Here is a 14,346-nt window from a genome sequence, read left to right as displayed (position 1 = left end):
TGGGCACGGCCTTGGCTCACCTCCCCTTGCACCACACGCCCCTGTCCAAACCTAGTCTCCAGAGAGCCCCCACCCACCCTTCTGCATTTGCAGTGAAAGGTGGCAGAGCAAGAGTGGTGTTTATCAGACCATGAGACACCCTGAAAATCAGTCTTCTCACAAAAATGTATCTAGTTTCTGAATGGTTTGGCCTACTAACTACTATGACCCCTCTATAGAAAGGTGAGTCTCTCAAACACGTAATTGGATGCCCACCAGCCTTACAAGACTGCCCCCCCTCCAAGACTACCCCCCATACCAAATGTAACATATCGGGGTGCCCTGTAAGAATTTGTCAGAGAGTGGGTAAGCCAGCTCTACCATCCGTTCTTTTGGGCAACGTGCAATCACTGGAAAATAAACTGGGTGATTTCCATTTGAGACTATCCTAACAACGGGACATTAAAACTGTAATATCTTCTGTTTCACAGAGTTGTGGCTGAACGACAACACGGATATACATTTGGCTGGGTTTTCCATGCATCGGCAAGACAGAACAGCTACATCTGGTAAGGAATATGTTCCGGGATTCATCCAATGGCATTGAGGAGTATACCACCTCAGTCACCAGCTTCATCAATAAGTGTATCGACAACGTAGTCCCCACAGTGGCCGTACGTACATATCCCAACCAGAAACAATGGATTACAGGCAACATCCACACCGAGCTAAAGGCTGGAGCTGCCGCTTCAAGGAGTGACACTAATCCGGACGCTTATAAGAAATCCCGCAATGCCCTCCGACAAACCCTCAAACAGGCAAAGCATCAATACAGGACTAAGATTGAATCCCACTACACCGGCTCTGACGCTCGTCGGATGTGGCAGGGCTTGTTAACTATTGTGGACGACAAAAGGGAAAACCAGCCTCGAGCTGCCCAGTGACGCAAACCTACCATACGAGCTAAATGCCTTTTATGCTCGCGTTGAGACAAACAACACTGAAGCATTCATGAGAGCACCAGCTGTTCCGGACACCGGTGTAATCACGCTTTCCGTAGCCGATGTGAGCAAGACCTTTAAAAAACGTGTCAACATTCACAAGGCCGAGGGACCAGATGGATTACCAGGATGTGTACTCAAAGCATGCGTGGACCAAATGACAAGTGTCTTCACTGACATTTTCAACCTCTCCTTGACTGAGTCTGTAATACCTACATGTTTCAAGCAGACCATCATAGTCCCTGCCTAAGTGCTTTGAAAGGCTGGTCATGTCTCACATCAACACAATCATCCCGGAAACCCTAGACCCACTCTAATTTGCATACCAGTGTGTGAGTTAAGTTCCTTGGTGTCCACATCAAACTAGCACAGTCAAAACACACCAAGACAGGTCGTGAAGAGGGCACGACAACACCTTTCCCCTCTCAGGTGACTAAAAAGATTTGGCATGGGTCCCCAGATCCTCAAACCGTTCTACAGCTGCACCATGGAGAGCATCCTGACCGGTTGCATCACCGCCTGGTATGGCGCTACAGAGGGTAGTGCGTACGGCCCAGTACCTCACTGGGGCCAAGCTTTCTGCCATCCAGGACCTATATACACTAGGCATGTCAGTGGAAGGCCCAAATAATTGTCAGACTCCAAGACTGTTCTCTCAGCTACCGTACAGCAAGCGGTACAGGAGCACCAAGTCTAGGTCCAAATGGCTCCTTTACAGCTTCTACCCCTAATCCATAAGACTGCTGAACAATTAATCAAATGGTCACCAGGACTATTTACATTCCCCCCATTTTGTTTTTACACTGCTGCTACTCGCTCTTTATTGTCTGTGCATAGTCACTTTACCCCTACCTACATGTACAAATTACCTTCACTAACCTGTACCCCCACACATTGACTATGTACCCAACCCATAGCCTCGCTGTTATTCTTGAACTGCATTGTTGTTAAGGGCTCGTAAGTAAACATTTGACAGTAAGGTCTACCTGATGTAGTCGGCGCATGTGACAAATAAAATTGGATCATACAAATGGTCCCGGAATTACATTTACCATGTTACGTCTAGTCTATGAGACCAGGCTGACCACACAGGCCTGTGACGTCAATCGGCTCAGCCTCATTTGTATCCATGATTTTTACCCATTACCATTCCTCTCGCATCCCCTCTGGGCTCTTCTCTCAAAAGGAAAAATGTAACACTTTGAAGCCATTTTCTCCCACAATGCAGTATGTGTAAACATCCATTTATTGAGGCTTAAAAATCACACATTACAATTAACCAAATGTCTAAGCAGGTTATGGCCTGCTCCCATTGTCAATTGTCCCATCTGAAAACAGTCATGTAGTAAAGCTATAGTGACTAGTTTACCAACCACTGTCACACACCATCTTATTTGTCACATGCGTCATAGACAACAGGTGTAGACTAACAGTGAAATGCTAACAGGTACTTTTGCATAGAATGCAGAGTTAACAAATAAAATAGAGACAAGGAATAAATACGCAGTGAATGAGACACACACACGGAGTAGAACATAACATTACTATATACAGGGAGTGCCAGTAGAGTCGAGGTGCAGGGGTACGAGGGAATTGAGGTAGCTATAGGTAGGGGTAAAGTGACTAGGCAAAAGGATAGATAGCAGCGTGTGGGGAGTGTGAAAGTGTGTATGACGTCAGTATGCATGTGTGTGGGCGTATGTACAGTAGTGTGTGTATGTATTGGGGTGTCAGTGTAAGAGTAGAATCCAGTGTGTGTGCATAGAATCAGTGCAAAATAAATAAACTACTCCGGGTAGCCATTTGATTAGCTATTTAGCAGTCTTCTTACGGCTTGGGGGTAGAAGCTGTTCAGGATGCGGTTGGTTCCACACTTAATGCATTGGTACTGCTTGCTGTGCAGTAGCAGAAAGAACAGTCTTGGAGTCTGACAATTATTTGGGCCTTCCTCTGACACCGCCTGGTATAGAGGTCCTGGATGGCAGAGAGCTTGGCCCTCTGTAGAGCCTTGCGGTCAGATGCCAAGCAGTTCCCATAGCAAGCAGTGACGCCGACAATCAAGATGCTCCCGATAGTGCAGCTGTAGAACTTTGAAGATCTGAGGGACCATGCCAAATCTTTGCCTCTTCCCCCTCAGGAGGCTGAAATGTCATGCCCTCTTCACAACGGTGTTTGGACCATGATAGATCCAACTCTAACCACTTACAAACACAGATAAGGATCAGTGGGGAGAATCTCAATTGCATACTCCTCTCCAAACATATTGGAGAAGGTCAGAGAGGGGGACCTCTTGCTCTCATCCAATGGGTTTGAGAAGGAGGCAAGGAGCGAGGCTGCAAGGAGTATGCAATTGAGATTCTCCCAGGTTTGTTCTCCTACAAGCCTACACACACTTATATTTTAGTAATTTAGTAGTGAGTGCATACATTTTCATACACTCTCGCTGGGTGTGTCCGTCTCCCTCTGTCCCTATAAGTCTAAACTAACATGACGGTGGCAGCCAATCCAAGGCTAATCTTTTACCATCTGGCAAACAGGCTTGAGTCACGGTCGGTAATGGTGGTGCAGTATTTTACTGTCAACACGTCACTGTTTACACACAGCACCGCCACTTAGCGTGTGAGTAATAACCACTGTGTGTGTGGGCGAGGCACTCCGGCATATACAGAACGGCATCATACTCACAGCACAAGGCTGGCAGCCTGATACTACCTTTGGATAAGGGCAAAGTAACATACCTCACTGTAGACAAACATACTGTACACAACACTGGCATTGGCTTAGGCAGATGTTTGGGCTTTGTGTGCTAGTATGGTCACTATATCAATGTCACCGCTAAATGTGCAGAGGAACACACGCACACACAAAGATAAAACACAGACAGGCATAACCATACGCAAAGACCCCAAACTAGTGGATATAACCTTCTTACTCACACATTCACACAGAGCTTTGGCTGACATCTGCTGCTGGTGTCTAGGCTGGCCTGTACGGTCACTCATCATGTCAGTTAGCAGCCAAAGGGCAGGATTACCCTCCACTCTACTAGAGGTCACCCTCCACTCTACTAGAGGTCACCCTCCACTCTACAGACATCAAAAAGGACGGGAGGGGTGTATACACACATACAGTACCGGTCAAAAGTTTGGACACACACTCATTCAAGGACTTATTTATTTGGACTATTTTCTACATTGTAGAATAGTGAAGACATCCACACTATGAAATAGCACATATGAAATCTGGTAACCAAAAACAAAGTGTGTTAAATCAAAATGTTATAGTTGGAGATTCTTCAAAGTAGACACCCTTTGCCTTGATGACAGCTTTGCACACACTTGACATTTTCTCAACCAGCTTCACCTTGAATGCTTTTCCAACAGTCTTGAAGGAGTTAGCACATATGCTGAGCACTTGTTGGCTGCTTTTCCTTCAATCTGCAGTCCAACTCATCCAAAACCCATCTCAATAGGGTTGAGGTCAGGTGATTGTAGAGGCCAGGTCATCTGATGCAGCACTCCATCACTCTCCTTCTTGGTCAAATAGTCCTTACAAAGCCTGGAGGTGTGTTGGGTCATTGTCCTATGGAAAAACAAATTAGTCCCAATAAGCCCAAACCAGATGGGATGGTGTATCGCTGCAGAATGCAAGCATGTCTCTTCTTATTGGTGTCCTTTAGTAGTGGTTTCTTTGCAGCAATTCAACCATGAAGGCCTGATTCACATAGTCTCCTCTGAACAGTTGATGTTGAGATGTCTGTTACATGAACTCTGAAGCATTTATTGGGGCTGCAATTTCCGAGGCTGGTAACTAATGAACTTGTCCTCTGCATCAGAGGTAACTCTTGGTCTTCCATTCCTGTGGCGGTCCTCATGAGAGCCAGTTTTATCACAGCATGTGATGGGTTTTACAACTGCACTTGAAGAAACTTTCAAAGTTCTTGAAATGTTCCGTATTGACTGGCCTTCATGTCTTAAAAGGTAATGGACGGTCGTTTCTCTTTGCTTATATGAGCTGTTCTTGTCATATGGACTTGGTGTTTTACCAAATAGGGCTATCTTCTGTATACCTCCGCTATGTCACATCACAACGGATTGGCTCAAACTCAAAGGAAAGACATTCCACAAATTAACTTAAGGCGCACCTGCTAATTGAAATGCATTAAAGATAACTACATCAAGATGCTGGTTGAGAGAATGCCAAGAGTGTGCAAAGCTGTCAAGGCATAGGGTGGCTATTTGAAGAATCTCAAATATAAAATGTAACATTGATTTGTTTAACTCTTTTTTTTGGTTACTACATGATTCCATATGTGTTATAGTAGATGTCGTCATAATTCTACAATGTAGAAAATAGTCAAAAATAAAAACCCTTGAATGAGTAGGCGGTCTAAAACTTTTGACCAGAACTGTGTGATATTTGTGTATGTTTGTGTATGTTTATTTTTAATAAATTAGCAAAAAATACTAAATTAACCCGTTTTTGCTTTGTCATTATGGGGTAGTGTGTAGATTGATGAGGAAAAATAAAATAAACATACTTTTAGAATAAGGCTGCCACACAACACAATGTCACAGATGTCTCAAGTTGAGGGAGCAAGGAATTGGCATGCTGACTGCAGGAATGTCCACCAGAGCTGTTGGCAGAAAATGTCATGTTCATTTCTCTACCATAAGCCGCCTCCAATGTCATTTTAGAGAATTTGACAGTACGTCCAATTGGCCTCAACCTCAGACCACGTGCATGGCGTTGTGTCGGCGAGCAGTTTGCTGATGTCTATGTTGTGAACAGAGAGCCCCATGGTGGCAGTGGGGTTATGGTACGGGCAGGCATAAGTTACGGACAATTGCATTTTATCAATGGCAATTTAATTGCACAGAAATACTGTGATGAGATCCTGAGGCCCATTGTGAGGCCCGTTTCTCTTAAGGTATTTGTGACCGACAGATGCATATCTGTATTCCCAGTAGAGGTCGACCGATTAACATCTGAATGGCTGATTCATTAGGGCAGGCTGACTACGTGTTATGCGAGTGCAGCAAGGAGCCACGGTAAGGTGTTAGCTAGCATTAAACATAAGATTGATTTAAAAAATATAAGTTAACATAATCACTAGTTAACTGCACATGGTTGATGATATTACTAGTTTATCTAGCTTGTCCTGCGTTGCATACAATCAATGCGGTGGCTGTTAATTTATCATCGAATCACAGCCTACTTCGGCAAACAGGTGATTTAATAAGCGCATTCGCGAAAAAAGCACTTTTGTTGCACCAATGTGTACCTAACCATAAACATCAATGCCTTTCTTAATCAATACACAAGTATAGATTTTTAAACATGCATATTTAGTTCATATTGCCTGCTAACATGAATTTATTTTAACTAGGGAAATTGTGTCACTTCTCTTGCGTTCTGTGCAAGCAGAGTCAGGGTATTTGCAGCAGTTTGGGCCGCCTGGCTCGTTGCGAACTGTGCGAAGACCATTTCTTCCTATCAAAGACCGTAATTAATATGCCAGAATTGGACATAATTATGACATAACATTGAAGGTTGTGCAATGTGTCATGACGTTGACCTCTTTAGGTATAGCAAGCCCCATCCCCCTCTCCATGCCTCCCCCTTGCCTCCTTCAATTAGGTTGCTGTGGTCAGAGAGGTCGTAAATTCCTGAGAAGACCCTGCCACAATACACAGTATTGGGAGTACATTTTCATAGAGAACAAAGGAAATCTTTCCATCTCATCTCAGAACTTGAGGTACGAACAAATTCCATGTTCCGGAGAAAGTATAAAAGATCGGTGAAGAATCCAGCTACGAACTGGTCCGTTTGTCACAACTTGGGGAAGCTCATGGGAGATGGTGTGGCCACATTACCATAACGCTGTTTATATAATAGCCTCAGATATGAGGTTTACATTAATTGTTGTATAAGATGAATGAGTGAGTATGATACTGTTTGTATAATTGTGTAATTGTGTAATATGATTTTAGACTTTAATGAAGAAACAATGTCTAAACAATTCCCTTTTGATTTGAACAAAATCAGAGGACCGCCCCTGAGCCCAGTTAGGGTCAGACATCCTGGGACAGCCCTTTTCTGCCATTCCAAATAAAAACCCCACTCGGGTTTTCGATCAGCAGACGGAGCTTACCTCAATTACGAGATGGCTAAAGGTTGCAGACCATGTTTTTCTCCATTAGGAGGACAAAGGTTGTAGACCATTGCTGAATCTTTTAACCTCTTTCAGCTAGGGGGCACTATTTTTATGTTTGGAAAAATAACGTTCCCAAAGTTAACAGCCTATTTCTCAGGCCCATATGCTAGAATATGCATATAATTCAGTTTAGGATAGAAAACTCTAAAGTTTCCAAAACTGTCAAAATATTGTCTGTGAGTATAACAGAACTGATATTGCAGGCGAAAACTTGAGGAAAATCAAACCAGGAAGTGGCTTCTATTTTGAAAGCTTCATGTTCCATAGCCTGCCTTCGCTCCATTTAAAGGGATATCAGCCAGATTCCTTTTCCTATCGCTTCCTCAAGGTGTCAGTCTAGACAGTTTCAGGCTTTTATTTTGAAAAATTTGCGAGAAAGATAACCCAGCTATCCACTGACGTGATGTTTTCGCATGAGTTTTGCTTGCGCAACACAGTGGGGCAGCCATCGACTCCCTCTCCTACTGAAAAAGAGTGCCGGTTGATATATTATCGATCATATATTTAAGAACAACCTGAGGATTGATTATAAAAAACATTTGACATGTTTCTGTGGACATTACGGATACTATTTGGAATTTGGCTGCGTTGTCGTGACCGCTCGAGGCTGTGGATTTCTGAACATTACCTGTTTGGCGCGTTTTTTGGATATAAAAATAATCTTTATGGAACAAAAGGAACATTTATTGTTTAACTGGGAGTCTCGTGAGTGAAAACATCCGAAGATCAAAGGTAAGCGATTCATTTTATTGCGTTTCTGATTCGTGACCAAGCTACTTTGATGCTAGGTGTTCATAATGTTTTGTCTAGTGATCAATAAACTTAAACCCTTGGATTGCTTTCGCTGTAAAGCATATTTTCTAAATCTGACACGACAGGTGGATTAACAAAAAACTAAGCTGTGTTTTGCTATATTGCACTTGTGATTTCATGAATATAAATATTTTTAGCAATATTATTTGAATATGGCGCTCTGCAATTCAGCGGTTGTTGATGACAATTATCCCGCTAACGGGATGGGTTGCGTCAAGAAGTTAACCATACCACGTGGTTAAACTCTTAGACTATCGATACCGACAGAATGAGAACAAGTCTTTGATATTAATTACTAGTCTGCTGCTAGGAATTCCGTATCATTGAACGCGAAGAACGACAACCGCCGAAACATCCATTCTATAACGAAATGAAGGAATGTCACTGAACTATCCACTATAACTAGGACAGAGAGAGGGAAAGAGACGGACAATTCTACAAAAGAAACAAACTTTTCACCCGTGATTAAGTCGACACACTGAGCGTAAATATATTGATTGATTGCAATTGTTCCCGAATGAGTGAGCGTTCATGTGCAAAGGATTAGCATTTCAATTGTTATAATTATCACTCTGTAGTGGCTTCTTAGTCGACCCCCACTTCCCCTTTTGTCAAACAAGCCGCCATGCCGGTTTAGCCCACTAGGGCACATTCTCCTATCATTTCATGTAACCACATTTACCTTGTTTGTTTATGCATTTCTGTGAATTACTTAGTGATGAATAAATTATTTAAGACAATTAATGTATGGATGACTCATAGTGAAGACTGGGTTCGTGCAGGATAACCAACAATTTACGACGTTTGGAATGAGACTAACGTGAGGTAAAGTAAATAATTCATTAATTCGAAGACTAATTGATCAGATAAAATATCTGAAAAGTTATTTTAGGAAATTATAACTTTGTAATCTGAATATTTTTCCTTGGTGCCCCGACTTCCTAGTAATTACGGTTACATGATTAATCAGTCTAATCGCGTAATAACTAATTAGTCATCAGTTAATGATAGTAAAGACATGACAAATGTAACAGTAATATTTAGACTTAGGGATGCCACCCATTAGATAAAATACGGAACGGTTCCGTATTTCACTGAAAGAATAAACGTCTGTTTTCAAAATTATAGTTTCCAGATTTGACCATGTTAATGACCCAAGGCTCGTATTTCTGTGCGTTATTATAATTAAGTCTGTGATTTGAAAGAGCAGTCTGAGCGGTGGTAGACAGCAGCAGGCTCATAAGCATTCATTCAAACAGCACTGTCCTCCATTTGCCAGCAGCTCTTCGCAATGCTTCAAGCATTGCGCCGTTTATGACTTCAAGCCTATAAACACCCGAGATTAGTATTGCCAGCCTAAAGTACCTATTAGAACATCCAATAGTCAAAAGGTACATGAAATCCAAATGGTAGAGAGAAATAGTCCTATAATAACTACAACCTAAAACTTCTTACCTGGGAATATTGAAGACTAGTGTTAAAAAGGAACCACCAGCTTTCATATGTTCTGAGCAAGGAACTTAAACGTTAGCTTTTCTACGTGGCACATATTGCACTTTTACTTTCTTCTCCAACACTTTTGCTTTTTCATTATTTAAACCAAATTGAACATGTTTCATTATTTATTTGAGACAATTGATTTTATTGATGTATTATACTAAGTTAAAATAAGTGTTCATTCAGTGTTGTAATTGTCATTAATACAAATAAAATAAATATCAGCTGATCAATCAATATCTGATTTTTTTGGTCCTCCAATAATTGGTATCGGAGTTGAAAAATCATAATCGGTTGACCTCTAATTCCCAGTCATGTGAAATCCATAGATTAGGACCTAATTACATTTATTTTTTAAATTTATTTTTTATTGTTTGTGATTAAGTAAATAAATGTTTTCAGATGGAATTCAAGCTTAACTTGAGAAAGTTCTCAGCATTGAGTTTGGGCTCATGTAGCCTAGTTGATGCTGTATTGAAGGCGTACTTGAAGCTAGTGAATCTAAACCCAACCAGAACTCTACAGAGCTAACCCTGTGAATTATAATTTATGCCAAGTCTAGCAGCTCCAGGTCTTTACAGTGGTGTTCAGCAGAGACTGGTCAAAGCTCATCCACACACTTCCCTGTTTTAGCCCCATTGACAAAACCGGACTTCCTCATGTTGTCAGTCATAAAAACACTGGGTTCTAGCTGAGGACTGCCCACAGACAGACAGCACAAGTCAGGCTAAGGAGGAAGCCTTCACTATTCCCATAAACTCTGGAATAACACACACGGTGTGTCTAAACAGATTAAAAAAGCAGCAGAGCTTCATCAAGTGACAGCTTCTTCCTGAGTTATGGACCCTCGCGGTGCAATGCTCTAATACATCATGGTACATTCCAGTAAGGCAGTGCTGAAGCCATAAACCTGGACTTAACTGCAACGCAGGTTGCTGCATGTGTGCACGTGTGTGTGACATTGCTTACACAAATAGTTTGAATCTGCTTGCAAACACAGGTATAGGGAGAGTGGACACACTCCACACCGGGCTGTTGCGGGGAGATTTCGCTGCAGGGGAATTTCACAGGCATCCAGGCGGTGGCTCAGGGTATTGAAACACCTGTTGTATGTGAAGTGAATCAAGGTAAAAATGTAGTCATTCATAACCGCCACTCCAATGCTAATGTTTCACAGAGTAAATACAAAGAGCAGGAAGGAAGACTGGCTTGTAGCCCGAGCAGTGAGCATGCAGCACAAACTGTCTGCAGTGTTGACGTGTGCAGCCTCATTCTCACATCCCATTGTACTCAACACAGTAGCACAAACAATGCTAACGTGAGGGGCCCCGAGAGAGAGAATTGTATGGTTCGTTTAGATCCTTCCTGTTTCCTACTGTAAATAAGGTCCTGAACTGAAGTCCTAAACACCTCCAGGGAGAGTAAATACTCCTTTTAATTGAGTCATGTAAAGAAAAACTCATGACATTTGATAAGGACAGTGCTACTCCTAAAGAGGGTACACCATTCAGGGAACAGTCAGACTATTCTCATGAAGGTTGTCAGTTTGGCATGTTGGGGGTTAAAGCCGTGTGGCTGTGAAAGAGCAGCAGCAAGGCTCTGAACAGCTCCTTACCACATCCTGAAACTACGTCAATCCAGCCACACGTCACCATCTCAAAACCGTATCACTTCAGTTAACGACCCAACGCAACAACGAAAAAGTGCACCCTTACGCCCCCCCCAAATACAGCCAACAACTCTTGATGGGATCCCCTCTGTCTGCAGAAAAACAACTGGTGGTGTCGTCCTGTTGCGTGCCTCGCTGGATCATATTTGCCAATTCTCCTTTTTCCTGTCGTAAATCAGCATGTGACTTACTGCTCCAACGCAGCAACGCGGTGTTTCTGTCAACAGATTTTTATATCTAGGTTACACACATTAGAAATATCAATTGGCTCTGTGGCCTGTCCTTATGTCCTTATCAGTGAAGAGGTGTGTATTTCAGTGGTCGATCAATGCTCCAGGCACAGTGGCACATGGTACTGGCAGCTGCATTGTTCCCTGTAATGGCCTGGCTCTCGCGATGTGAACACCAACTCAGGAGTCAAATGAGGATCTCTTGCCTGTGTGTAATGTAGACCACGTGATTAAATGACCGTGTTCTACTCCTTGTCCTGTACAATAGGACTTGTCATAGTGTCCAATGTCAAACTAATGTCTACTTGACTCCTAGGGTGGACATGCCTACTCCGTTTCCAATCTACTTGGACATTATCCTGACGTCAACTCTAAGTAAAACACCTTGAACCATAGAATATACTTTAGCCTTCTCTTTTCACACCTCAGCGTACACATGCATAGGCCCCTAGAGGTGTTTCTCCTTTAAATGTAATGTCATTCCATGGATCACGTCTACAGAGGATACAATATTGCTGCAAACTAAAAGCCCTACGGACACAAACAAGGCCTTCTCTTCCCATGCTGTGGCCATGGGAGCCGCTCCGCCTTTTCTAGAGCATATTTCCCACCCATTCACATGCATACTCCAAGAAAACGTTTTTGTGCTTGAACCCTACACTTTCGCCGTCTGTTTACAAGAGGAAATGTGAGTGAGAGCTGAGTTTGGCAGAGAGCCACTGGCCTCAGAAACTGGGCACATGTTGAACCGGCTCCCTCAGTAATGCTAGCCCGTCCCATGTCCCTGCTTCCACAAACACCAGGACCAAGCAGCGAGCACACAGTACCAGAACGACACAGAAAAAAAAACACTGCAGTGACCACAGAGGAAAAGACTCACCCTTATGGTCAAACAGTGGGAGAAAAACACAAATGTTTAGTGTTCTGAAAAAGCCCACAAAGCAAATATCTCCCCCCCCCCCCCCCCCCCCCCCTACTGGGACAAGTCCCCCCCCCCCCCCCCCCCTACTGGGACAAGTCCCCCCCCCTACTGGGACAAGTCTCCCCCCCCCCCCTACTGGGACAAGTCTCCCCCCCCCCCCTACTGGGACAAGTCTCCCCTCCCCCCCTACTGGGACAAGTCTCCCCTCCCCCTACTGGGACAAGTCTCCCCTCCCCCTACTGGGACAAGTCTCCCCTCCCCCTACTGGGACAAGTCTCCCCTCCCCCTACTGGGACAGGTCTCCCCTCCCCCTAATGGGACAGGTCTCCCCTCCCCCTACTGGGACAGGTCTCCCCTCCCCCTACTGGGACAGGTCTCCCCTCCCCCTACTGGGACAGGTCTCCCCTCTGTAGTGCTGATCTCTTCACATGAAGAAACCTAAATCTGATGAAAATCATTGTTTCAAGTAACCCCACTTAACACTATAAAGAGCCTGTAGCTCGTAAAAGCCCAACAGCACACAGCCACCCTTTACAAATGAACTGCGGCCCACTCCAGAGAAACAAGGGGCAAACACGACCCAGGAGCACAATGGACCCTACAGTGCATTTGTACACAGGGCCATCTGATCTCACTCCCTGCTGACTATGGTCTTCTCACAGTGGGCATAGAAATAGAATGAGCAGAAGGGACATCCCCCGTTCAAAGCAACATTACATGGTGTAACATGGCAGCCATTTGGAATATTCAACTAACTAATGATCATCACATCCGAAAACTGAGCGGGACTTTACCCGTTCTAGTAACACAAATTCTATGCTAGAGGGTCGGGACGCCGTGGTCCTTCAGTGGGGAGGGTCTGTGAAGCATGGTCCATCAGAGACCAGTGCTCTAGAATGTGAGCCCACACAACCGGACCCTCTACTACCCCACAATGCACCCTAACACACACACCACTTCTACAAGGATGATGGAACACAAAGGGCCCGGAGTGATGGATGGATGGATGTAGCTTGTCTGGTTGATCTATCCCTGCACACATTCCACAACACCTGACAGAAAATCATTTGTCCTGAGAGCCAGAGAAAGGTGGGCACAGAGAGGGGCTGTATATCTGTCAATGAGTGTGATTTGAAAGCAGACACGTGGGTGGTTATGTGAAGCAGTCGGCTTGACAAAAGACTAATGGATTGTCCACCGAAGAGGGATGAGACCCAAACACAAAACACACGTCTCACTGCCTGGTTAATGTGTTACAATGCCATGGGAGTTAAATTGGGGGAGGGGGCTGACTTGAACAAAAGTGCCTTGAACAAATGTGTAACTATTCTGTAGGATGACTATGAACTACTAAACATGATACAAGTTGGCATAATCATCAGTTGATAACTTTAGTCATGTGTTATCAGTTCCAGGACTTACCAAATTGAAAATATATTATTGTAATGATGTTATAATGACAAAGATATTATTGGCTTCCTTGCACCAAAGTTTGCATCAAAAGATACTGAAACTCATAGGCCTAAGCGACATTGCACAACTATGCCTACTGTGCAATTGGAGGATAAGAACTAAAGGAATAGGTTATCCAATGCGGCTCAATATTTTAACGCGAGTCTGTTAACGTGTCTGGATTGGAACACACTACAAAGTAGACAGGCAGCACATTCCTTGGCGCACACATTGTAACAACTGGTAGGAGACAGTTGTTGCAACGAACACTAAGCCTTGCAACAATAACAATACAGACGATGTTCACGATACTGTACAGTCACGTTGTATGTGCAGAATTGGAACGTGACTCCATTAACTGATTAACCGATTAATTAAACGGTTCTTGTAGTACAGTTTCAGGGTGACATTGCAAATTGATACCACCTGCAGGATTCCCATACGACTCATGAATCTGAAAGAAGCGATTCAACAGCTGGTTATTAGGTAGTACATGACATTTGTCATCAACTTGATTATGTAGTGTCAATAGAGCGTGCAGAAACCGTGTATTTTAAACCGAAACA

General features: G+C 43.5%; 1 protein-coding gene across 3 annotated transcripts in view; it reads right to left on the bottom strand.

Annotated features, from left to right (window-relative positions):
• The window catches only part of LOC110535327 (high affinity cAMP-specific 3',5'-cyclic phosphodiesterase 7A), a 41,540-nt gene that overhangs the window by 26,988 nt on the left and 206 nt on the right, over nucleotides 1-14,346 (bottom strand). The gene's annotated exons all lie outside the window — the stretch shown is intronic.

This window comes from Oncorhynchus mykiss, chromosome 11, assembly GCF_013265735.2.
Source record: "Oncorhynchus mykiss isolate Arlee chromosome 11, USDA_OmykA_1.1, whole genome shotgun sequence".
Taxonomy (NCBI): Eukaryota; Metazoa; Chordata; class Actinopteri; order Salmoniformes; family Salmonidae; genus Oncorhynchus; species Oncorhynchus mykiss.
The sequence above is the reverse complement of the archived record's forward strand: the minus strand, read 5'-3'. Positions and strand labels throughout refer to the sequence as shown.